This window comes from Anabrus simplex, chromosome 1, assembly GCF_040414725.1.
Source record: "Anabrus simplex isolate iqAnaSimp1 chromosome 1, ASM4041472v1, whole genome shotgun sequence".
Lineage (NCBI taxonomy): Eukaryota > Metazoa > Arthropoda > Insecta > Orthoptera > Tettigoniidae > Anabrus > Anabrus simplex.
This window is the reverse complement of record NC_090265.1, coordinates 1340568483-1340595643: the sequence shown is the minus strand read 5'-3', so window position 1 is coordinate 1340595643 and position 27161 is coordinate 1340568483.

The following is a 27161-nucleotide window of genomic DNA, read 5'->3' as shown; positions in this document are numbered from 1 at the left end:
CGAACGACGGTTCAGCTCCAGAGATTCATTTCAAGTGTGTTGGCGAATATCCCTTGCGCCCGTGTATATGGAGGAAGCTTTCCCTCGCGGATTCATTGACGTCGTACCCATGAGGGAGGGAGTGGATTTTTAATATCGGCACTTGCACTCCGAATTGGACGTTAAAATTTATATCAAATTAATCCACTCCTCTAGCTTATTTGCTGGATTAAATATGAACTCCTGACGATCATAGATTTAGGAGATACGGGTGGATTTAGCTCCTCACATTTCGCGCCTTTGGGAAGCGTCCCTTACAACGTGGTTTTCGTCCAGCCAATGACATTCAAGCTGTCTGGTTTCCAAGAAATCCAGCCTTCAATTTATTTAATTCGCCAATAATTAGCGATTGTTTTTCTATACGTGACATCTAATAAGTTCATTACATCGATCCGTGTACTCACAATAATTTATTACTGATTACTTTTGAAGTTACGAGAATATCTCATCCATCATTCCTTAAGATGGTATCCCTGAGTCTCCATCTAAATTTTCGTGATTGGCCTGCAAGTGGTCACGTGATTTAAATTTCCACCTGCGATAACCTAGGCTAGCGAATGTCCTCGCAACCACTGTACTTTTCCATTCAACCTTTCCTGGAATTCATGACGTCGCGGAAGTTTCCGTCCGCCAAAAATATCCCAGCGCACTACTCATGTTGCAAGCTTCCTTTGTGTCAAACTACCCCCTTCTCTTTCTGACCAAGACTTATTTGTGGACTTGTATTTTTCTGGTCGCCAACTAATGGGCTCCCCTGCTGTGAAGCAGCTAAATGTTGTTGTGTCGAGCTAATCCGTCAGGCTCCAGTCTGTCGTGTTCCTTAGCTCATATTTCAACACTACACAGATGAAATATTTTCAACTACACTTCTGTATTTCAATAAATGTACTATTTCCCTTCATAAATCAAATCATGATTGACTTTGGGCCTAAGTCACTCGGGTTCAATAGAATATTCACTTTTGTAAACTGCATGAATCGAAAAGTAAGATTACAAAAGAGAACACCGTTCCCCGGGTTTATCGTTTACGACATTATGGGAGACAGGTAAGGATGTAAAGGAAAGGGCATATAAGTCTCTGGTAAGACCCCAACTAGAGTATGGTTTCAGTGTATGGGACCCTCACCAGGATTATTTGATTCAAGAACTAGAAAAAATCCAAAGAAAAGCAGCTCGATTTGTTCTGGGCGATTTCCGACAAAAGAGTAGCGTTACAAAAATGTTGCGAAGTTTGGGCTGGGAAGACTTGGGAGAAAGGAAACAACGAGCTGCTCGATTAAGTGGTATGTCCGAGCTGTCAGTGGAGAGATGGCGTGGAATGACATCAGTAGACGAATAAGTTTGAGTGTCTTTAAAAGTAGGAAAGATCACAATATGAAGATAAAGTTGGAATTCAAGAGGACAAATTGGGGCAAATATTCGTTTATAGGAAGCGGAGTTAGGGATTGGAATAACTTACCAAGGGAGATGTTCAATAAATTTCCAATTTCATTGCAAGCATTTAAGAAAAGGCTAGGAAAACAAGAGATAGGGAATCTGCCACATGGGCGACTGCCCTAAATGCAGATCAGTGGTGATTGATTGATTGATTGATTGATTGATTGATTGATTGATTGATTGATTGATTGATTGATTGATTGATTGATTGATTGATTGATTGATTGATTGATTGATTGATTGATTGATTGATTGATTGATCTTATCTTATACAGATTGATGCAATATATTTTCGCATATATTTTTGTAGATCTATGATTTCTTGAGAAGAAAATCACTTGTCGCAAGGCTACTACTAAAATTGTTTTTATTTCGTACCCTGAAGGATTGCGGCGGGCCTCCTAGAAGGTGACGCTTCTCTTAGGGCAGGGAGATATGAATTGGTGAAGGAGATATGAGGTGAAGGTGAGGTAGTTGGCGGTCTGGCCTATACTAGGAACTCTTCCGACATACACCTTAGTACACGAGATTGGAAAACCACGGAAAAATCATTCACAGGACAGTCGACGGTTGGGATCAGCACCTCTCCGTTTCCCAAACGTAGAAGTGTACATCGACGAGAGAGGCGTGGCCACTTGTAGGCCGGAAGCTACTCTGCAACCGCTGGCGTGTTTCGTGGAATAGATCTTGCCTTAAAAAGTTATTCATAAAAATCTTCATTAGGGATGATTTGTGAATTGTTAATGTAAAATACAGAATTAGGCTATAGGTGGCTACAATACCGATAACCACTATTCATTATTTTATTACAGCCCTAATTACGATTACATAATAATTGCGGTTAAGGCCGATTGTTTACTTTGTGGAAGCCGGCTGTGTAGCTCAAATCCTGGCTCAGTCCGGTGTTATGTGAAAATGCTGAAATGCACTGCCTGGTATCCGTAGATTTACCGGAACGTAAAAGAACTCCTGTGGGATAAAACTCCGCCTACTCGGTACCTTCGAAAATAGTTAAAGGAGTTCTCAGAACGTAAAACTAATATTCATATTTCTCTCTTTTATCTGTTTTCCCTCAGACTCAGCGAGGTACCCCACCTCTACCGCCTCAAGGACAGTGTCCTGGAGTCCTGGGTCGGGGGATACAACTGGGGAGGATAACCAGTACCTCCTCCAGGTGACCTCACCTGCTATGCTGAACAGGAGCCCTGTGGGGGATGGGAAAATTGGAAGGGATAGACAAGGAAGACGGAAGGAAGCGGCCGTGACTTTCAGTTAGGTACCATCCCGGCATTTTCCTGGAGGAGAAGTGGGAAATCACGGAAAACCACTTCCAAGATGGCTGAGGTAGGAATCGAACCCACCTCTACTCAGTTGACCTCCCGAGGCTGAGTGGATCCCGTTCCAGCCCTCGTACCACTTTTAAAATTTCGTGGCAGAGCCGGGAATCGAACTCGGGGGCCTCCGGGAGTGGCAGCTAATCGCATTAACAGCTACACCACAGAGGCGGACAATAATAATAATAATAATAATAATAATAATAATAATAATAATAATAATAATAATAATAATGTCGTATGTCCTCCAGAGAGACCTGGTACGGGTCCTTCTCTCGTAGACGGCCTATTAGGCGACCTGCATGTCTGTGAAGATGAGGGCCGTACCTAGGATGATTTCTAATGCTGAATACGTCACAGATACCCAGCCCCCGAGCCATTGGAATTAACCAATTAAGGTTAAAATCCCAGACCCGGGTGGGAATCGAACCCGCGACCCTCTGAACCGAAGGACAGTACGCTGACCATTCACCCAACAAGTCGGACAATATTTAATTAATAACTTTTTAAAGATAATCACATGTTACTATAGAACTCCCCTTCTTTAATCGCTTTCTGTGAAATACAATCTACACCGATGAGTCACTACGTTACGTCCACGTACCTAATGGGAGGTAGGCCGCAGAACCGCAGCCACTCGGCGAGGCATTGATCAACGAGGTGTATTTGGTACCAGCAGCGCAACAGCATGAACTCCAGTTGGCGTACGCTACTACTGGGCGGTGGATCCGCTTTTCCAAGTCGAACCACAAATGCCCGCCTATTAGGGGGCAAGGCCTTAAAACAAATCCACCACCATATTCCTCGAACCAGTCCTTCACAGTGTATAGTGAATTGAACACACGTGTTTAGTGAAGTCGGAGCGATATCTTTACTTGTGGAAGAAGCAGTTGGAAAATAAGGATATGTCGGCAAGTCCGATTGAACATGAAATAATTATAAATGAAAAACTCTATTCCTGTTTCCAGGAGGCAAGAAGGGGAAGGCGAAATGTAAGTAATGAAGATTTACGACTGCGGGCTTTGGAAATTGCTCGTGAAATATTTATCGAAACAAGGAATTTCTCCACCTCTCATGCCTGGGTCAGCCGTTAAAAAAACAAACATAGAATTAACTCCCGCGGGACAAAATTCCGGCACCTCAGCATCTCCGAAAATCGTAAAAGTAGTTAGTGGGACATGGGAGTACAAAAATGACCAAATTTGTATCCCGTTCGCATATTGCGGACGAGAAACAAAAGAATAAAGCTGCTGAAGAATTTCTGGAGAGGATTCGAGAGAGATTTCTCCATTACAGCTCGTCCTTTATTTACAACACTGATCAAAGCGGGTTCGAGCGCGAAGTGCGATCGAAAAGTCTCTATCTTTTGTAGATGAGAACACACACGACAGCCCAATCGGTTAGTTCACTCACACATAATAATAATAATAATGCCAACAATTTGTATAAATTATTTATTGTACTGCAGGAGCCAACCAGAACGAGAACCAGAACCTTCGGTCCTCTGGTTTAAAAAAAAAATGTTTAAACCAGATAACATCGTTGCCGCTGCCACAAAATCAGGAAAATGGGGAACGAAACCTGAAAATATGGTTGAGAAGCCTTTTTCCCATTCTCTGAAGACAACTGTGCCCTGCTGCTTGATTCGTGGGCCACATACAGGTTGTCGCACTGTCCTTGTCTTAAAGACATCCCTCAACGGGAAACAATAGAACTGCTTCAGATTCCTCCAGGTACTACGGGCATAATTCAACCGTTAGACAAATTCTTCTTCCGGCAGTGGGAAGCTTTTCACTCCCGATTAACAGATATTTTAACTCTTCTTAATGATGTTAAGTTGAGGTTCAGCACAGAGACACAGTCTTTAACTGCAGCCCTTCATACATTTTCAGTTTTCATCTCCAAGATTTCGGGATATGATCAAATATTCATGGTTTTGTCCTTTGCTGGCGGTACCTAGTGTTTACAGTGCACTAAGTCTTCTGGTATAGGCTAGAGCAATTTTGTTACTTTCATAGATCTGTCTCTGTCTTATCCTTGGCTTTGACAATATGTAAGTGACTGAGGTATGAGCGATGCTAGTAATGCCAATCCTTATGCAGCCAGTCCCTGCTATGAATGGTGTGAAAATATTGCTCATAGGGTCGACTGACGCATGCATTTCAGTGGGCTTGGCAGACTGATATGTAATAGCAACTCCTGGCTCGGCGAGGAAAGCAACGGGAAACTACCTTACTCCTCATTTTCCTAGTACGCCTCTTCAGTGATGCCTAGCCAATCTATGACAGCTGATGGCGGAGCTGTTGAGGATCCAACCAGCCTTAGGGCTGAGGACTGAACATGCATACATTCATGGTTTGCAACGAATTACACAAGAGAGCGACCTCCCGAGTTCACAGTGTCCGCTAAATATTGTCTGGAGAAGAAGAAGAAGAAGAAGAAGAAGAAGAAGAAGAAGAAAGAAACGTGTGAAGAACAGTGCAACAATGAAATTCGTTCGACTTGGTGTACAAGAAACTTATCATCATGCAATTAATACCTGTTAAATAATAAAATAATGTTATTTGTTTTTTACTTTTTTGCGGTTTTTAGAGACGCCGAGGTGCCGGAATTTAGTCATGCAGGAATTATTTTACGTGTCAGTAAATCTACCGACACGAGGTTGCCGTATTCGAGCACCTTCAAATACCAACGTACTGAGCCAGGGTTAAACCTGCCAAGCTGGCGTCAGAAGGCCAGCGCCTGAACCGTCTGAGCCACTCGGCTCGGCTTAGGACGACACATACACCCAGTCCCCAGGCCAGGGATATTAATTATTTACAATTAAAAACCCCTGTCCCAGCCGGGAATCGAACCCGGGGCCACCGGGTGACAGGCGTTGCCCCCTACACCAAGGGGCCGGACTGCTCAAAAACCTAATATACGCGAACCTTTTCTTGATACCTGGGCTCCCTAGTGCTGAATCGGTAGACCTCAGTTATCTTCGAGATTCGCACAGGCAACCTTTGAAACACAAACTATGAATCGCTTATGCATCGCCGTGAGACATCTGACGTACACTTTACGAACTAGTACTGTTGTTGTTTACACAGCAAAACCAAACTATAGAATTCATGCTAGGAACAAGATTCGCATCGAGAAATGTTATAAAATCTATATATATAAAATTGTATGTTGGTATGTTTGAAGCTAATAGACTCAAAACCTACTGGACCGATTTCGCTAAAATTTTCGCAGTTTGTTCTTATTAGATCTGAGAGGAATTATGAAGTGGTTTGAACGAAATCTGATTGGTAGTTCGGCACTAAGGGGTGAAAAATAAAATAGGGGAAGGTAAGCAAACCGCAAGACAAGTCCGATCAGCGGGTTGCCTACCCAACAGTACGTGAAGATTATGTGGTGTTCCTTAAAAGTTCGTTACTGTTTTGTACATATCATATGTCGTGTAATAATTAGGTATCTTAAATCCACTTAATATAATACTTAGACTCGCGAGTACTACAATTTTACAAGAACTGATCGACCTACACTTCCTTTGTTTTTAAGGTTACAACAAATACAGTTCACAACAAAACATGACCAACATCAAAACATCAAATATCCCGACATTCTCCCACCTTGCAATTTTCAGTCATTCAACAAACTTGCAACAGTCAGTCATTCATTACAGAAACCGTGCAGGTCGCTTCACCACTCTTCCACATCTAGTAGGGTCTACCTCTATGTCTGCCTCCCTCTTCGATGCATCAATTTTGTGTTCGGACTCTTCAACTGATGACAGGGAACATTCTAACGGGATCAGACGTTGAACAGGTCGCATGGCTACTCCTCTCTTCGTACGAAGCCTCACAACTCTTACACGGCCGTCCTTCCCAGGTAACAGATCTTCGATAATGCCCAGCGGCCACTCTAGTTTATCAAGATTGTCCATCTCAATGAGCACAACATCTCCTTTGCTAAATTTGTCATGCTGCTTCTGTTTCAACTGAAGTTGGCCAAGGTACTCCTTTCGAAATCTCTGACGAAGTGCATTTCTCAATAGCAGTCGATAGGCTGCTCTCTTCCTCAGTTGAGGTCCACCCATCGCATCCAGATCCGGTACACCTATCTCATGGGCCTCTTGCAGAAACATCGCTGGTGTGATTGGTCTCAAGTCATCAGGATTTTCTGTGTCTGAAGTCAAGGGTCGGCTATTGATAACTGCCTCACACTCGTATAAAACAGTCATTAATTCTTCACATGTCAGGGAAGATTTTCCCAGAACTTTACGAAGCAGGTCTTTCTACAGTCCGATCAGTCTCTCCCACCAACCACCTCACCACGAGGCTGTGGGAGGGTTAAATTTCCATGCAATTCTTCGAATGCTACAATAAGACTCCATCTGCTGCCAGTTAAGCTTAGCCATCATGTTACTCGCACCTCTAAAATTTGTTCCGTTGTCACTATAAATTGTCGAAGCCTTCCTCTACGTGATATAGATCTTCGTAGTCCTTGAAGAAAAGAGTCTGTAGATAGCGATGCGAGCAGTTCCAAATGTACTGCTCGGTACACAGCGCATGTGAACAAACATACCCACATCTTCTGATTACCTCTCACAATCAACGGGCCGGCCAAGTCAACACCAACTACTTCGAAAATCTTGGTATCTCTCACGCGATCGTGAGGTAGAGGTGGTGTAGAAACCTTTAGTCTCTCTTTCTTATATCTCTTGCAAATAACACATTTTCGCACACATGATCTCACGACTCTTCTTCCATTCAAGATCCAGAATCTTTCTCTGAAAATACCCAACAGAGTCTGTGGGCCTACATGACAATTCTGAACATGAGTACCATGAATAAGTCGCTGAACAGCAGGGTGATCTCCCGGTAAGACAGCGGGCTGACGAAACTCAAATTTATCCTCCCTCTCTGATACTCTCGTATTCACTCGCAAAATACCATGTTTGTCCAGGATTGGTACAACTGAAATCAGCTTTTGATCCTCAGGTCCTCGAAAACTCTCATTCTGGATAAGTTTAATAACTGTTATTTCGCAGTCTTCCAATTTTGAACAACTCAGCTCTCCACTTTTCCTCCTTTTAGACTTACAGTTAAAAATAAACCGTTTGATCCAACCAATCAATCTCACTATCTTGTGAAATCGAGAAAAATATTTGTAGTACCAGTCTGACCTTAATGGATCTTCTGTGACGACGAGGCTTGTGGCAGTCTTTCTTCTTTCGTGCATAATTTCATCTTCATTCCTCACGCTGCGATCTGAAGGCCATTCTTCCGCTGGAAGGTACAACCAGGATGGCCCCTCCCACCATCTGGAGGTTATAAGTTCTCTTGTCCCACATCATCGAGTAGGCAGATCAGCAGGATTCACTGTACCAGACACATGCCTCCAAGATTCCTTTTGAGTCAGTTGTCTTATTTCCCTAACCCTGTTCTCAACGAAGACTGACCAAAGGATCTCACGCTGTATCCATGTCAACACTGTCGTAGAATCTGTCCACAAGTAAACTGACTCAGCGTCAAAATCTTTTCTCACAGCTGACAACAATCGAGCACTTATTGTTGCTCCCATGAGCTCGAGTCGAGGAATGGTCGGCCGGGGTAAAGGAGCTACTCTTGATTTTGCTTGAAGGAGCTGGACATAAACTCCTGACTCCGTATGCGTACGTAAAAATACCACTGCAGCATATGCATCTCGACTCCCATCGCAGAAGACGTGAAGGCTACGTTCTATATATACATCACGGAATTTTCTGGGGATCTCCAACATGTAATTCTCGAAGTTCACAAAGCCATTTTCCAAATGTTGTTTTCATTTCCAAAGGTATTTCCGTGTCCCAAGAGACCTCATTTATTTTCTGTAGTAAAAGCTTCGGCAGCAGCATAATGGGCACCGAAAATCCTATTGGATCATAAATCCGATGGACAGTAGACAGCACTAGCCTTTTAGTTATCTTCTCTTGTGAAATATTTTCCAGAGGCTCGCAATTCAAACGAAGCACATCCTCCTTGCGATTCCACATTATTCCAAGGACGAGTGACAACTTACAATCATCTTCAAGCAAAGGATCAGTGCTCCCCCAACCTCTGAGCTCAAACTTGTGTTGGGAAAAAACCTCTTGAGCAGTACTGACAAATAGTTCCAGCTCCTCCTCATTTGAGACACTTGTCACACAACTGTCAACATAAAAACTGTCCTTAAGCTGACTAATAATACCAATAGTCACTTTATTTTCATCTTGAGCATTTAGCAAAGCTTGGTCTAGAAGGTGGTCAGTCACCGCTGCCAGAAAAAAGGACTCGATGTCACTCCAAAAACTACTCGATTGTGTCTATAGGTTTTCACTTCTTCCTTGCCCCACAGGAATCTCAAAAATCTCTATCTTCTGGTGCTATTGAAATGTGCAGAAACGCCTTACGGATATCAGCAATAACCCCAACTGACTTCTTTCGGAACTGTAGGAGGAGAGAAGGAATTCGTTTGATGAGAATGGGACCCTTTTCTAGACAATCGTTGAGGGAAGGATTGTTACCTCTTCTCGCGGAACCATCAAAGACTGGCCTCACTAGTGTTGTTGCAGAGTTCTTTATGACAGGTCGATGAGGAAGATAATGCCCACAGATTCCAGCCTGATCACCCGGAATTTCTTCTATTATCCCTTCATCAAGCCAGCCTTGAAAAACTTTATCATATTCTTCTAAGAGCCCGTTGCTGTCAAGCTTTCTCTTTGTAATTTCTAGCCGCTTTTCTGCTGTTTCGTAGGATGGACCTAAGGGCAGATGATCGTTCAGCCATGGAAGTCGAACTTCGTACCTACCATCTTATTTTATCTGAACGATTTCTAGCAAATCTAGTCTTGCTTCTTCTTCCAGTTGACATTTCTTCTTTTCAGAGATACGATCTTCTATCCCCAAAACGTCCAGTTCCCACAGGTCATTAACTTTCTCTATATTCAGCAGAATAGGTGTCGCTTCCCTCTCATCACAACCTGAGCGCTGCTTTCTGTTGAATACCGTCCACCCTAATGTAGCCAACATTGCCGTCAAATCTCCCACTACTCTACGCTCATTCAAGAGAATTGACCCTAGGAAATCTGCTCCGATAAGGATCTATATTTCTTTTATCTCTCCCCACATCTAGGTGGACAGTCCCAGTTGCATCACGTGTTCTGCTGTAAGGCGAGGAACATGACTGCAAATAACAGGCTGACTAAGAGCAGTCAGTCTCAACTGATTAGAATTATCAAGATTCTGAAGAACAAGTTCAAATACACGATGTTCTACAGGAGACCCAGTAATAACACCAAACACAGCATGGCTCATAGTCACTTTTCTAATCACCTGAAGACCTAACCTCTCTGCCAGTTCTTCTTTCACGTAAGAACGCTGCGAAGCAGAGTCCAGAAGGACACGCACAAGTTCCTGATTATATCCATGCACTATTTTAACCAAGACAGTTTGAAGATAGACACACGAGGAATTAATGCAGAAATTAGTTACTGACCTAGACTGAGGTGAAGCCTGCGACTTTCTCAACTTTCCTTTCTGAAAGATCACACATGACCGGATAATGTTGCCGCTTACACACATTGCAGGAGAGGCGAGCATAACATTTTCCTGCAACATGCCCAACCTTGAAGCACTTGAAGCATGCACCGTTCTGGGAGAGTCTAGCTTTCTTTTCTTCAAGAGTCATATTTTTTACCTGCTGGCATTGCGATGAAGCACGAGTCTCTACTTTACAGAAAGCACATGCATTACCTACACCACTAGTGTAAACTAAACCTTGAGCAGTTGGAACATCAGATTTTCTCAAAGGTTTTGATGTTTGAGCTTTACCCACACTAATATCTCTGATCTTCCCAGTTAGCTGCAAGTATTCTTCATTTTCTACTTCAGATTTCAGAAATTCTAACAGTCCTTTGAGCTTTTCTTGTGACCCAGCTTCTTGCATATTATCTCCTCTCCTCTGCCACACACGGATCAATTCATCAGTCAAGCAAGCCTCCACGAGAGGAAATCATAATGCAGCATAGTTGTCAGTAGTTAGACCCATTAATTCTAGCGACCTAACATTAACCTCAATTCGATCATTCAACATTGACAGGGGAGGTTTTTCAGTCACTAGATTTATAATGTCTCTTACGTAAAACTCTATTAATAAATCCTTTCGACCATAACGTGTTTTTAACAACTGAACAGCTTTACTATAATTTTCAGGAATAGGTGGAAAACCATTCACAAGCTCATAAGCCCTTGTCCCAGGAGTCATAGATTCTCTTAGATAGAGAATCTTTTCTGCATCATCCAGCTCGCTACTTTCGTGTATTCGTTTGAACTGTGCCCAAAATCATAACCACTGCTTAATATCTCCCGAGAACTTCACAAGCGATAACTTCGGCAATTTACTAACCAATCTACTAGTCTGAGAAACACTCGAGCTTATGGAAGAAGCATCACACGTTATTTGACATTCACTGAATTTCTCGTACATTTCACTGTTGTCCACTTACCTCGATATGATTCGACTTCTTCATATTCCGCAGCTACATCTTCGCCCGTACCTTCATTGGTATGCCAAGCTTCATGGATTCTCTCATCAAGTGTAAATAGTCGATCAGCCTTATCTTCGAGTACCTTAAAACTGGTGAAAACATCTTCCTGCGTCACATTTCCCTCAGCAATCTTGTTCTGGAATATGTTAAACGCTCTTGTAAATAAACGACGTAACTGTGTTCTTCCTTTCAATAATACATTTAAAGCAGCCATGTCTTTACGTCGGTCGAAATCGAAAGGTATACCGCGAAGCAAGTTTTCTCTTATTTTACCTTCATAGGATTATTACACGGACAGAACTGTCCTGTCACGATCGCCAGATGTTACTGTTTTGTACATATCATATGTCGTGTAATAATTAGGTATCTTAAATCCATTTAATATAATACTTAGACTCGCGATTACTACAATTTTCAAGGACTGATCGATCTACACTTCCTTTATTTTTAAGGTTACAACAAATACAGTTCACAACAAAACATGACCAACATCAAAACATCAAATATCCCGACAAAGTTATTTCTGCTTTCATCAAATAGTGTGGGGGCAGGACACCCCCTCCCATCCCAAAGGGAGAGGATGAAATGTAAAAGTAATCAAAAACGACCGATATTAGTGTCGTATATGCTGAGGTAAATAAATGTACACAGGCAGGACAACGTCTGTCGGGTTTTGCTAGTGTTATATAATGTGTGTGTGACACAGTTGTTGGCTTAAGATAATAAAAGCTTAGAAAATTCATATCGATCGATCATATTATCGATTCAATTCATATTTTATTTCCATTCAGTTGGCAGTATAACCGGAACCGGGAGAGCTTCCTCCTTACTCCTCAACCCCCTAACACTTGGTATCAAGAAAAAGTTCGCGTATAAAACTTACTATACAAACATGGAATGTTCACGCAGTCGCTTTCAATATGATTTCATTATGAACTGCGTGTACATGGAATTCCATTCAATTCGAACTGAGTACGGTATGATCCCAGATTTTACCGTATCGGCTGCGCCCGCCACCCGTCATGCTTGTGTACGGAGATTCCAGGTACGATTTCGGAGCCTTGCAGCTGGAGTTCGATTCTCAACACGCCATCCTCTTACAGTGCAACGATTGTGTCAAAAAAAATTAGTATAGGTTTCGAACTGTCTTACTTGTTACTTCTCTTGTGAGTATCGTATTGAATCCGCCCAGGAAGATCGACGTAAATAAATTATACAGAACCGCGGTAATAACGATATTACCTGTATTCATCGAACGATATAACCTATGACGATGTGATCAATTGTAATTTTCAGAGGAACTTTTTGAAATAGTGTATTGAAGTGAAGTAGACTAGTAAGTTAACTATGGATGTACTAAAAAAAAATACTTCTGTGGATTAAAATGTTTCATTTTCTCATGATTCTGATGCCTGTAAATATTCAATCGGCTATCGATTATGAGTGAAAACGAAGAGCACAGATTCGATTATGGAAATTATTTTCGACAGAACAAACATGGAGTGCTCAAGCACTCGCTTTCAATATGACTTCATTATGAACCGCGTTTACATGGAATTCAATTAGTACTGAGTACGATATGATCCCAGATTTTACCGTATCGACCTTCAGACCCAATCCGGCCTAAGTCCCCTTTCACATGGCATTTTGAGTACGGAAAGTGTACTAAAATTGATTTCAATCCTTCATGTAAACGCAGTACCTGACATAAAGTGGCCAGCCCAAAGGAATCAATCCGATATTCAGTTTTGGTGTAGGCTGAGTGTGCCTCACGATCATGTGCCTCTCCAGAATTGGGGATCACGTTTCTAAATTTATCGACATACTGACGTGGAATCGAATTCATGTACCTCCGAATGTACCGAGCACGCCTTTGCTGTCTCGGCTAGGCAGTCTTTCTGTTGACAGAAAGAAGTACGAAAATTATCCCTTTTTCTATCATAGTTAACACATGTCAACGGGGCACTTTAATAATAATAATAATAATAATAATAATAATAATAATAATAATAATAATAATAATAATAATAATAATAATAGCTGGGATGAGTGGCTTAGACGGTTGAGGCGCTGGCCTTCTGACCCCAACTTGGCAGGTCCGATCCTGGTTCAGTCCGGTGGTATTGAAGTTGCTCAAATATGTCAGCCTTGTGTCTGTAGATTTACTGGCGTATAAAATAACTCCAGCGGGAAAAATTTCCGGCACCTCGGAGTCTCCTAAAACCATGAAAGTAGTTAGTGGGACGTAAAGCAAGTAACATTGTTAGTATATTATTATTATTATTATTATTATTATTATTATTATTATTATTATTATTATTATTATCATCATCATTATCATCATCATCATATGGCTTCAGCAATCGTGAGCAGGCATTTATTTGATGTCATTTAGGCTGCCTGCATGTCAATTTTGACGTTCCATTTCACTCTATCAGGTGGCAGAGGAACCAAAACTCTGTTGGACGACCTACTGATAAGTCTTTAATTAATTTTGTTCCGTAAACACCAAGTGTGTCACCAAAGATCTTTTACATACTGAGATCGTACGAAAGAGGTACCGTCCTTCAAAAGTCCATCTATCTCTCCCGGGTTTGACACCGCGACCTTGTAATCCAGAGGGAAGCACAATACCACTGATCCACAGATGTCGCTCTAGACGAAATAAACAGCAATAAGTTATACGCTCCTTGTTTTGTCTAAAACTTAAATTACAAAGAGCAGAAGCCTTCATTTACATTTACGGAACACTCCCATACAGTCAGAGAAAATGCATTTGTCAAATGACTACTTCCTTATCCCTAAAAACATATTTAGATTTCCATTTCATGTAAGAATAGCCTGGTTAAGATCAGAATAGTATCTTCCATGGAGTTTTATTCTCCACGTTAGTGTCGTTGCTAATAAGTTGAACACGAGTTCGACCCCCGCACCAACAATGCTGTGATGAATGCGCTGTCTTGCACACAATAGCAGCCCCATTACTGGCGGGTGGGCCTGGAAAGCTCCTTTGTGACGTGCTAAATGGATTTTGAGGGCGCTTAGCGCTGCCGGGAGATGGATGGATACTCTGATTCTTTATTACCGTAACACTTCGTCGCGGTAATTATGGCATTTGAGTAATGGAACTGGCACATTTAACGCAGGAACAGCGACAGCCCTCATGGAAGATGAAACAGGTGTGGCTATGGGGTGCATCCCTTTACTGCAATGTACTCAGTGCCAATAACGAAGTTACAAAAGTTTGTAAATATCTACTTTTAGCCCAATATCTCTGTCTAGATACCGTAAGGTTTGTCGTTTGAGCTTTAATAATGAGGAAACACTGGTAACCTCGTTGCACGCTGTTGATGTTTTCTTCTTGTTGTTCATTACGGTTGTGATGATTATGGTAATTAGTAAAACATTCAAGAATAAATCTCAACGAGACAGTACTTCAGGAAGTATCAACTATTTCATACTTGGAATGCTCATTCAGTAATAACTGAAATTCTGCCGAAGAAATTAAGAGCCATATTGAGAAAGCCAGACAAGCATTCATCAGACTTTTAAATGAAACCTGAAACATAACATCCACCTCAAAACCTGAATGTTGAGATGTTATGTGATTTCGGTTAAGAGTGGTCGCTATATGAGATTTTCTCTCACATTATCTTGTACTGTGAGTTAACTTCTCAGTAATGCAAGGGAGGTGACTGTTCCCTCTTCTAGATGAGTTGATACCTGTCGTGAGTAAGGCGATTCACATCTGAAGGGTAAGCATCCCCTGCTCTAGTCGGAACAAAGATTCGTATGAGTTCGCGCGCCCTGTGTGAGAGGTTCTCCCATCGCGCGACCATTGGCGTTGATGTTGTGTTGAAGTCGAGAGGGAAACTTTCTTCTGTTGTAGGCGTAAGTATTTGACTTAAGTCGCGCGTGAAAGTTCTCCATTTGTAGTTACTCATAAATGAGTCTTCAAAAATTATGAGTCGAGGAAGAATGCTGGGTAATAAGCGCTGTTTCAAACTCCAGCTATCTCAAATGTTAGAGAGAAGACCTATTGTACTTTATTCTTGCATCTGTATTGCGACTGCCGGTAAGTTCTTAATAACAATGTTATTGGTTTTAAGGTCACAATAACTACATTTTACGGATTTCGCAGATGCCGAGGTGCCGGAATTTTGCCCCACAGGAGTTCTTTTACATGCCAGTAAATCTACGGCTGACGTATCTAAGCACCTTCAAATACCACCGGACTGAGCAAGGATCGAACTTGCCAACTTCGGCTCAGAGAGCCAGCTCCTTAATCATCTGAGCCATTCAGCCCGGCACTCTTGTGAATATTGCGTACTGACATGTGACTGAACTAATGACTAATTTCCATTGAGCAGTAATTTGTTTCTGTAATATACGGCTGATCATTTCATGTTTTAAATCTAAAATATATAACGCAGACTTTGCGTCTCATTTCAGTAATTCATTTCACTGAGCTCGATAGCTGGAGTCGCGTAAGTTCGGCCAGTATCCAATAGTGGGTTCGAACCCCACTGTCGGCAGCTCTGAAGATGGTTTTCCGTGGTTTCCCATTTTCACACCAGGCAAATGCTGGGGCTGTACCTTAATTAAGGCCACGGCCGCTTCCTTCCCTTTCCTAGGCCTTTCCTATCCCATAGTCGCCATAAGACATATCTGTGTCGTTGCGACGTAAAGCAAATAGCAAAAAAAAAAAAAATCATTTCACTCTTACGCCCCGCAAAATTGTGGAAGATATATTTTTTAAAAAATTAAGTTTAATGTGAGAGAAAGTCACTCGCGGGTTAAGACAGTGGCGGCTCGTGAAATTTTTTTCATGGGGTTCACAGCAACATTTTTGTTCACGTCTCAAATGTACCAAAGCAGTTGACTCAAAATAAAAATAACTTAATTCATTTCACTAAAAGTTCCTTGTACAGATCCTTCTCCACTCATAATATGGTAGAACTCCTATAACTGAGGATGCATTTTTCCGAGACTTGGCAGGTTCGATACTGACTCAGTCCGGTGGTATTTGAAGATGGTCAAATACATCAGCCTTGTTTGTAGATTGGCACTGCGGGGCTAAATTCCGACATCTCGACGTCTCCGAAAACCGTAAAAGTAGTTAGTGGGACGCAAAAACAATATGATTATTATTACCGGTATTATTATTATTATTATTATTATTATTATTATTATTATTATTATTATTATTATTATTATTATTATTATTATTAAAATTACGACCAGTACTAAAATGTTTTCATTCCGTACCTCTAGGAGATATGATGCTGTGATTAGAGGTGAGAAGAACGTGCGAGAGGAGTGACTGTGACCTATAAAAGGAATGATTGATATATTTCATCATTCGCGTTAGTAAGGAGAATAGAAAAGCATGGAAAACCATTCTGAGGACAGTGGGCAGGGTACAAACCCACCGCCTTCCGAATGCAGATCTGAAAATCCACACAGGAAAGCCGTGGCCGCTGTTAGCCGAAGCTACTCATCTAGGTGAAAGTAAATTTCACAGCAACATTGCAACAATGCTGTATTGTAGCGAATATTAACCGATGCGAACACTGTTCTTGGTTTTAGATAGCACGAATTTCACCTAGGTATGACAACAAGCATAAAAATAATCGCGTACCGATACTCAAATTAATTTCATTCGAAACGATTTTCCACCCACAATGTACAGCAAACTTCTTCCTGCGATTACGAACACCTGTTCAGAATTACCTACTGGCGAAATCTTCCGGCGATGTAATGCAATAGTAACTTCTGGGAGCTGTGGCCAACAGCAACAGGGAAGGTGGCGGACTCTTGTGGTTAACTGTGATTAAACGGCCCTTGCAATTACTAATCAATATTTTTTATGTAAGCTTTGTCTTTTTGGCAGCCTCCAAATGGTGGAAGCAGAAATAAGTGCATTTCTCAATTAAAAAATATCTTTGGTTTGAGGGTGGTTGCAGACGGAAAGGCACATACCTTACCGTGCTCTTCGCTCATGCGGGTTATCTGTGCATAAACCATGACGTCATCTGCATGCGCATGCGTATAGTCTTCAGGCTCGTAGCACAACTTCCAGTGCGCTTCCTGCATTGTCAGTCGAAACGAACAACTGACAATGTAACGGAGCCTCGATATAAGTCGAACGCTTGTGATCGATTCATGAAATCAGGTCGAAACAAAGGAAACAATTTTGAATTATCCATGAATGCATGAATATGCATTAGAATTGGATGTTCACGTGCTCGTGTGCTCCTGAGAGCCCAGCGCCACTGGGTTAAGATCATAGGCGCAAGGTCTGATATGATATCAGCTAGTGTATTGTTACGAATAAAACACCGCCTGTTTTATGACTCTAATTTATTTCAAGATGACCCAATAAATGCACACACAAAAAAATAATCAGGGCCGTATCCAGGTGTGGGGGGGGGGGAGGTGGTTGCTGGAGGTTAGAAGCCCCCAGGGAATTTTTACAAACAGAAAGTAAACATAATCTGACAATAAACAAAATAAACATTCAGAGACATAAATCAACCAGCAGATCTGTAATTCACTTTTATAATGGCAAGTCATGCATGCACCTTCATTGTGTTCTACCATAATTTTGTAAGTATAACCCCGCCTCCTGCCTCGCCATTAAATAAAACATTTATTGCAGCAAAATAGCCATACATTAGTGAAAGGTGTTATAACAGTTTAACACTTGCACCATTGGTCGCATAGTCTCTGATTGATCTAGTCCTCTTGTTGCAGAGTTAAGTGATATCGTTCACATAAATGTCCACATAATGTACACTTGCATGAGTTTGACGGCTCGTGGTATGTTGTGTTTTCGCAGATGACATGGTGGAATCCATGTACTGCAAGTCTTGTAAACACGTGCCTCGTCTCAAAATTTTCTGCTGTCCATGTACGATCGATCATGGCCCCAGTTCCATAGAATTCCGTGGGTAGTTCTTCTCTTTTCCTTATTAGTGTCCTTAGTAGGTTCTCCGATGCCGTTGTGTTAGGTAGGGGGTGCATTGTCGTTAAATCCTCTATGAGGAAAGTTTCCCGCGCGAGAAGGTAGACTAATCTGGATCTTGTTGTTTTTGCCACTGCGATTGCTCTTTTGATGTATGTTGCTTTAACTCTTTCCAGTGTTGCTAAGTTCTTTTCATTCAGGTGTGTCCATATAATTTCAATCCCATACGTAAGTATTGGAACGATTTTCGATTTGAAGAGCGCCATTGCTGTGTCAAGACTTAGTGTTCTGATGAAGCTTATTTCGTTGATCGCTCTAATTGCTTGTGTCACTTTCTCTATTGTGTGTGTAGTGAAGCATTTTGCAGACGGCTGGAGTGTTATCCCTAGATATTTGTATTCTTTGGTGATCGATATTATTTTCCCTTCTAAGGTGTTTTTTGTCGATTTTGGTATTTGCCCTCCTGATCTGAACACCATCATTTCCGTCTTCTCAGTGTTAATTATGAACTTGTGTTCAATGCACAATTTTCCCACTTCGTCTATAGTGTTCTGCAGTTTCTTTAAGCTTTTTGAGCCAATCACAATATCATCCGCATAGGCGTATGCTGCTACATCTTCATTTTGCGCAATTTCTATAATGTCCTTCCCTGCCAGGATGAGCAGCAGAGGGCTTAGTGGGTCCCCTTGGAGTACACCATTTGTTTGAATTATTGGTTCTGAAACGTCTAGGCTGTCCGAGATTCTTATCTTGTTCCATTGGCCAATGCTAGCTACGCTACGGGTTCTAATAAACAATGAATGGCCACACTTACTAATTGCTGTATATTTACAAACCTCTCTTCCTTACGGCACAGCAGGCGGTCCGGCCCGTTGCTATACCTGGGGATGGCTAACCTTACAGTACTTTCACTTCCCCAAGTCCAGTACTTCATAGAGCAGCTGTGTGCAGACCCCTGGATTTGGACATAGGGCTACGGGCCACACAACACACGATGGCTGTTCATTGATTCGACTCTAGTAATTTACACAGTCACGTACAGTAAGCAACTAAACAGTCCTAAACGGCAGAACAGTATTTCTCACCAAAACGTCTATCAACACTGTTCAATTACACTGACGATAGCTGCTCCTCGCTGATTCCACAGCGGTCCTCAGTCTGCAGCGGTACGTACACCAACCCACACAGACAGAGAGAGTACTCTCAGGTAGTACACAGTCTTCCGTCCCATACGACGTCTCGAGTCCGATTGCTCACTAAACACTCCGGCACAACAACCACAGCTCCTCGTTCAGGCCTCGCTCAGACACTAACGACAGTCAACACCTCTGTCCGTGTGCAGTTCCAGGATTATTTCAGGTCGTCGTATTATCCACGGAAGTGCCCAACTTGGTTGCCTGAGAAGACAAGAAACCGAAGGTACATCAAACAATCCGTGACTGCTATCCAAGCGTATTCCAACCGACCGCGTTGCTCGAGGATAAGCAGCGTACAGCCGACGGTTTCTATTGTGGAATATGCAAGGATAGCTTGGGTGAAGTGGCATCTGTCGCAAATTTTCAGCATAAGACAGAAGCATTTGCTGTCGCCTCAGGTAAAAATGTGGAACACCAGATTCAGAGAGCAGGCTAGCAATGGTGCTTGTACGAAAAGCTCCCGTTGTCAACCCAACTCCGCTGTGGTAGATGCTATTCAGTTTCGCAAGGACGCTTTGCTTGCTGATTCATATGCTGCACTGCCGTAGTCTAACCTGAATAAAATATGTGCCCTATAAAATCGTAGGAGCTCCGTGCAGTCTGCCCCCCAAGTAGTGCCGCAAAGAAACTTCAAAATATTCAGCTTCTTAGAACATTTCATTTTTAACTGCCGCGTGTGTTGCTCCCACGATAATTTGCTATCGAAAAGGAGCCCAAGAAATCGGTAACTGTCAACTAAAGGGAGAGCGACATTCCCTAAGGAAAGCTCAGAATGTGAGTGAAGAATGCGCTTCCGGCAAACGTGTACAACAGAGGTCTTTTCGGTTGAAAACCGAAAGCCATGTTGTAAAGTCCACTGTTCCACTCTCCTAATACCTTGCTATAATTGCCGCTCTGCGACTGCCATATTGTGCGAGCTATAATGCAGAGCAAAATCGTCTGCATATAGCGACGGTATTACTGCTGAACCAGTAGCAGCTACAATAACACTTACGGCAATCGCTAACAGAGTGACACTAAGAACCGATCCCTGTGGGACTCCATTTTCTTGGACATGATATTACGAGTATGCGCACCCTACTCGGACACTAAATAGACGGAGGGACAAAAAATTCGCAATAAATAACGGCAAGGTACCTCGGAATCTCCATTGATGCAGGACTGAAAGGATACCATATCGCCATGTGGTGTCATAGGCCTTTTCGAAGTCAAATAAAACAGCCACCAAATACCGTTTTTGGAGAAATGCATCCTCCATAGAACTCTCCAGGCGTACCAAGTGGTCAGTGGTCGATTGATCGACTCGAAAACCACACTGGTACTCGGACAAAAGTCCTTTCTTCTCCAGACACCGCACAAGTCGGCGATTTACCATCCTCCCAAATATATTACACAAGTAGTTATTAAGACAAATAGGTCTGCACCTTCCTGCATACTTAGGGTTTTTGTCAGGCTTGAGCACAGGAATGACTATGCCCTCTCGTCACCGAGATACTCAGCCTCTATCCATATTCGGTTGAACACACGAAAGAGGTATAACAGACTATTCTCACTAAGGTGTTTAAACATCTGGTTATGGACACTGTCTGGTCCGGGAGACGTGTCCTTGCAAAGCGCTGCGGAGTTCCCACTCTGTAAAGGGCACGTTATAGTCATCTGAAACTTGAGTGGCAAAACTGAGGTGCTTACGTTCTGTCCCCGCTTCAGAGCAAGGAAATCACGATGCTAATTCCCCGAGCCAGACACACCCACGAAATGACTGGCTAGATGATTAGCAATCGATGGCGGTTCAGTGACGATACTGCCTGCAATTGAAATTCTCGGTACTGAAGATGATCTTTGCATACACGAAATACGTCGAAGTTTAGTCCACACTTGAGATGACGGTGTATTTGACGTCATAGACTACACATATTTCTCCCACGAAGCTTTCTCACTCTGTCGAATAGGAACTCGCGTCTCATCGCGAAGTTTTTTTAGATGTTACCAACTTGGCCACAGCAGGCTGCCTACGATAGCGCTTATGAGCGCGACGGTGTTTTTTCCTAGCTGCTACAATTTCTTCGTTCCACCAAGGAGTCCGTGAAAACGATGGAAGAATAACTTGCGTTATGTAATTTAAATCCCCGTCTACGCTCCGCCTGGTCACGTCGTTAACGACAGCTAGTGATGTGAACTTTGCCCAATCAGTACGTTTAAGAATCCATCGAGGAGGAGCCACGACGGATTTCTGTTTCAACAAAGTAAGAATAATTGGAAAATGGTCACTGTCACAGAGATCATCGTGTGTATTCCACCGAAACTGGGGAACCAGCGTCTATGCCAGAGTATGTGCCGTAACGTACACTGAAATGGGTTGGTTCACCTGTATTCAAAATACATAAATCCAGCTTCCTTACTAATATTTCCAACTCCCTTCCCCTGGGGAAAGGCGTTTCAGAGCCCCATGTAAGGTGATGGGCGTTAAAATCGTCCATTAAGAGGAATTATGTGGAAGCTGATCTACAAGATCAGTTACGTAATTTATATTAAGGGGCTGGCCTGGTGGAAAACAAACATTACACACTGTTGCTATGGCAGGCAGCGGAACACGAACTGCTACAGCCTCCAGCTGGATTCTTAGTGGAACCTCTCCGCTGTAGATATCATAACGGACAAAAATGCCAACGCCACCAGAAGTCCGGTTAGAATAATGTCGTTCAGTCGAGTATAGTCGAAATTTTCTCAAGACCGTATGATGACCTGGTCTGAGATTAGTTTCCTGAATGCAGACTATACTAGCCGAAAACTCACTAATTACCTGGCGCAGCTCAGCAAAGTGTCTCTCATAACCGTTACAAGTCCACTGTAACAGTGCCATAGTGTGGACTAAAACGGAGGAGTGTTAGGTCATACGCGGCGAGATGCTTTAAAACCTGAGCACCAATATCGAGATGAAAGCTCGTTGTTCATCCCATCGTCAACGGACGATTGGACGGACGCCCAGAACATCGACGTATTTTGGGAGCGGTATTTCCTCCTACGAGGGAAGCGTTCAGGTTTTGGTGCAGGCGTACCTGCTGACGCTGATTCATACCCTCCAGATGGAAGGCATGATTTCTCCTTCGCAGCATAAATTAGGGAGCGCCTGGTAAGGGCGCTCCTCTTCTCCGCCTTCTTTTCTTGTTTAGACGGGCTGAGAGATCTTTTCCCAGCCCTGGTCGACGATGCCGCCTCCGCCGGCTTGGGCGCGGCTTTCGCCGACCTCTTGGCTGGGGGAGACTTGGCCTTACACCCCTGCTGCGCCACCTTAGGAGTCCCAGCCGTCACCGACTTCTTTGTGGTCGACGGTGGGCTGGTTCCGTCCTTCGAGCTTTTCCTCTTTGTGGCTTTGCTCACAGGAAAAACAGACGCCTTGGGCGCAGCGATCGTAACGGGTGTAGATGATGTAAACTACGAACCTGGAAAACTCTGTGCTATCTTAGTGTAGTCTAGCGTCTTGGCGGGTGCATTCATAGAATTGAACTTACGGCGCGCTTCCTGTTAGGAAAGACCATCCAGGGTCTTGATCTCCTGGATTTTCTTCTCATCGAGATATACCGGACAGTTCCGATCTCGGAGTGAATGAAGACAGGGCAGTTAGTGTAGCTGTAAAGAGTTGTGCACTCTTCTGCGCCGTGAGCTCCTCTACCACATGCACCACACACAGACGGATTCGAACAATGAGATATCATATGCCCGAACCTCTGGCACTGATAGTGCATGAGAGGCGGGATGTACGGCCTCACATCGCAGCGATAGTTTTTTCTTTTTCTTTTTGCTATTTGTTTCACGTCGCACCGCGACACAGATAGGTCTTATGGCGACGAACGATAGGTTGTTACCTTGACTTTTTCTGGTAACACTAACAATTTGAAGGAGACAGTGAACGCAACCGTGGCAACGTCTTCGCCGTTGACTTTGCGCGTAATGCACCGGATGTGTGTCACCGCACGATGGTTCATGTCTTCCATCAACTCATCGTAAGTATTCAAGATGAGATCGCGCTGGAAGATAACTAGACGAACCAGATTCAAGATTTTTTACTTCTCCACTTAGGCGGGAATATCGCCAAAGTTGTCGCACTTGAGCAACCGATCAGCTTGCACGGCAGTGCATGTCTTTAGCAACAAACTAACGTTGAGCTTTTTTTTCAGGTCTTCCATTTCGCCGTAGACACCTTCTATGTGTCAACTAAACAAAATATACTTGACCAGCATGAAGTCACTCCCATCAGTTCTGGTAGCAACCAGAAACCTAGGGAAGCTGAATCCCATACCTTCACGCTGCGCATATTCCCAGGGGGTTGAACCCCTCAAGGAATCAAAGTTAAAGACTTCGGTGGAGGACCACTTTCGGCAGGCCGAAGACGTTTCGAAGCCATGCCCGAAATCATCCTCTCCGAATGCCACCCACTCTGATCAGGGGCCTCTGTAACCGAACCAAGCAGCCAAGGCAATACCCACCCGGTCGTAGCAGGTATTGCCCGGGGTCCGATGTTCGACGATGCCTAATACAAGATGACTGAGGCAGTGAGCACTATGACTCCCTTCCTCCAATCACCCGCAATAGCATGTACCCCATAGCGTGTACAGAGTAATAAATATATAGAAAACAATTAATAATAATATGTCCTTCTGGCATTCGGCTGTGCGGGGATCTGTGCTGTCAGGCGGATGCTACTGCGCACATGACGCTCCCACCCGACGTCAGTTTCGGGAAAACAGTCGGGATCTCGGGCGTAGCCACACACGTAAGAGGCCCATCTCCGAGCAGCACGCACATCAAGAATTTTGAATCGGTCTACAACTAACCCTCAAAAAGGAACAAAAATAAAGGTCTACAACTAACCTTCAAAAAAGAACAAAAAATAAAGAGGGGACCGATGGCCACATGGCCCTTTTAGTCGCCTTCTACGAAAGGCAGAGATTACCTGTGGATGTATTCAACTTCTCCCATCTACTGGGGTCCAACATATTGTACCAAACCACAATCCGTGTCCGCGCCTAGGTCAGCCCTTTTAGTCACCTCTTACGACATTCAGTGAATACCGGGGGTGTATTCTACATCTGCGTCCCCTCCCACAGGGGGTGTTAGCATTTTAGTCGCCTCTTACGACAGGCAGGGGATACTGTGGGTGTATTCGTCTGTGTCCCCCACCCAAAGGGGGTTACAGATTTTTGTGATTCTAGTCCTGCCCTCGAATGTATTCAAGTGCCGTTGAACAATATATTTATTTATGGTATTTAAAAGAACATATACACACATTATTTTTAAAGATTGACATCTATGACAGGGGTAGACCAAAATTGTGCCCAAGGGCGTCATGGCGCTCTCTTCACATACTTTAGGTGTCCGCCTTATATTTTGCGATTTCGTTCGACAAATTACAGGATGGTTATCGAGTATTATTTAAAATTTTGACTTACTTCATATATACTTTAGTGCTCATCAGCAAAAAAATCCCTCTCCTGCTTCTTGAAAATTATGATGCGAAGTATGTACACTGACTGACAGAGCAAATGCAACACCAAGAAGGAGTGGTCAGAACTCTATGCCAATTGCAGGGTAGACTGACGTCACTGAGGTATGCTCATGATGTGAAATGCGCCGCTGTGCTGCGCACGTAGCGAACGATAAATGAGACACGGCGTTGGCGAATGGCCCACTTCGTACCGTGATTTCTCAGCCGACAGTCATTGTAGAACGTGTTGTCGTGTGCCACAGGACACGTGTATAGCTAAGAATGCCAGGCCGCCGTCAACGGAGGCATTTCCAGCAGACAGACGACTTTACGAGGGGTATGGTGATCGGGCTGAGAAGGGCAGGTTGGTCGCTTCGTCAAATCGCAGCAGATACCCATAGGGATGTGTCCACGGTGCAGCGCCTGTGGCGAAGATGGTTGGCGCAGGGACATGTGGCACGTGGCACGTGCGAGGGGTCCAGGCGCAGCCCGAGTGACGTCAGCACGCGAGGATCGGCGCATCCGCCGCCAAGCGGTGGCAGCCCCGCACGCCACGTCAACCGCCATTCTTCAGCATGTGCAAGACACCCTGGCTGTTCCAATATCGACCAGAACAATTTCCCGTCGATTGGTTGAAGGAGGCCTGCACTCCCGGCGTCCGCTCAGAAGACTACCATTGACTCCACAGCATAGACGTGCACGCCTGGCATGGTGCCGGGCTGCCGGGCTAGAGCGACTTGGATGAGGGAATGGCGGAACGTCGTGTTCTCCGATGAGTCACGCTTCTGTTCTGTCAGTGATAGTCACCGCAGACGAGTGTGGCGTCGGCGTGGAGAAAGGTCAAATCCGGCAGTAACTGTGGAGCGCCCTACCGCTAGACAACGCGGCATCATGGTTTGGGGCGCTATTGCGTATGATTCCACGTCACGTCTAGTGCGTATTCAAGGCACGTTAAATGCCCACCGCTACGTGCAGCATGTGCTGCGGCCGGTGGCACTTCCGTACCTTCAGGGGCTGCCCAATGCTCTGTTTCAGCAGGATAATGCCCGCCCACACACTGCTCGCATCTCCCAACAGGCTCTACGAGGTGTACAGATGCTTCCGTGGCCAGCGTACTCTCCGGATCTCTCACCAATCGAACACGTGTGGGATCTCATTGGACGCCGTTTGCAAACTCTGCCCCAGCCTCTTACGGACGACCAACTGTGGCAAATGGTTGACAGAGAATGGAGAACCATCCCTCAGGACACCATCCGCACTCTTATTGACTCTGTACCTCGACGTGTTTCTGTGTGCATCGCCGCTCGCGGTGGTCCTACATCCTACTGAGTCGATGCCGTGCGCATTGTGTAACCTGCATATCGGTTTGAAATAAACATCAATTATTCGTCCGTGCCGTCTCTGTTTTTTCCCCAACTTTCATCCCTTTCGAACCACTCCTTCTTGGTGTTGCATTTGCTCTGTCAGTCAGTGTATGTAGGCTAGTAAATTTATACATTTTGCCATTCAATGCTCATCTTGAGACTCTCCAAACGAATTCAGAGAAAAGTAAAATATTTCTTTACAATTTACTTTACGTCGCACCAACACAGAAAGGTCTTATGGCGACGATAGGATAGGAAAGGGCCAAGAGCGGCCGTGGCCTTAATTAAGGTACCCGTACAGCCCCAGCATTTGTATGGTGTGGAAAAAGGGATATCACAGAAAACCATCTTCAAGGCTGCCAACAGTGTGGTTCGAACCCACTTTCTCACGTATGAAAGCTCGTGACTGAAACCGTGTAGGTATTCGCTCCATTGAAAGTACTTCTCTGTACTAGAACCAGTAGTGACAATTTTTCTAACCTTTTCGCCATGATTCATGTTAGTGAGATAACTCCTTGTATTTTAATATTCTTACAAACTGAAGATACAGAAGGCCATGAAATAGGAATAATATACGGTCAAAATGACATAATTTCAGTGAAGATAAATTTTGGAAGTTAGCACATAAAGATTCTTAACCAGTGTTAAAACTCCACCCCTACTGTGCATCAACTTACACATGTGAACTGGTCAGTGTTCGCAACCTTGAAGCCATTTAAGTCAAAATACAGGTCAATATTTGCCATTTTTCATCCTGATAACTGCTTACGTAGGCTACTATAATCTCC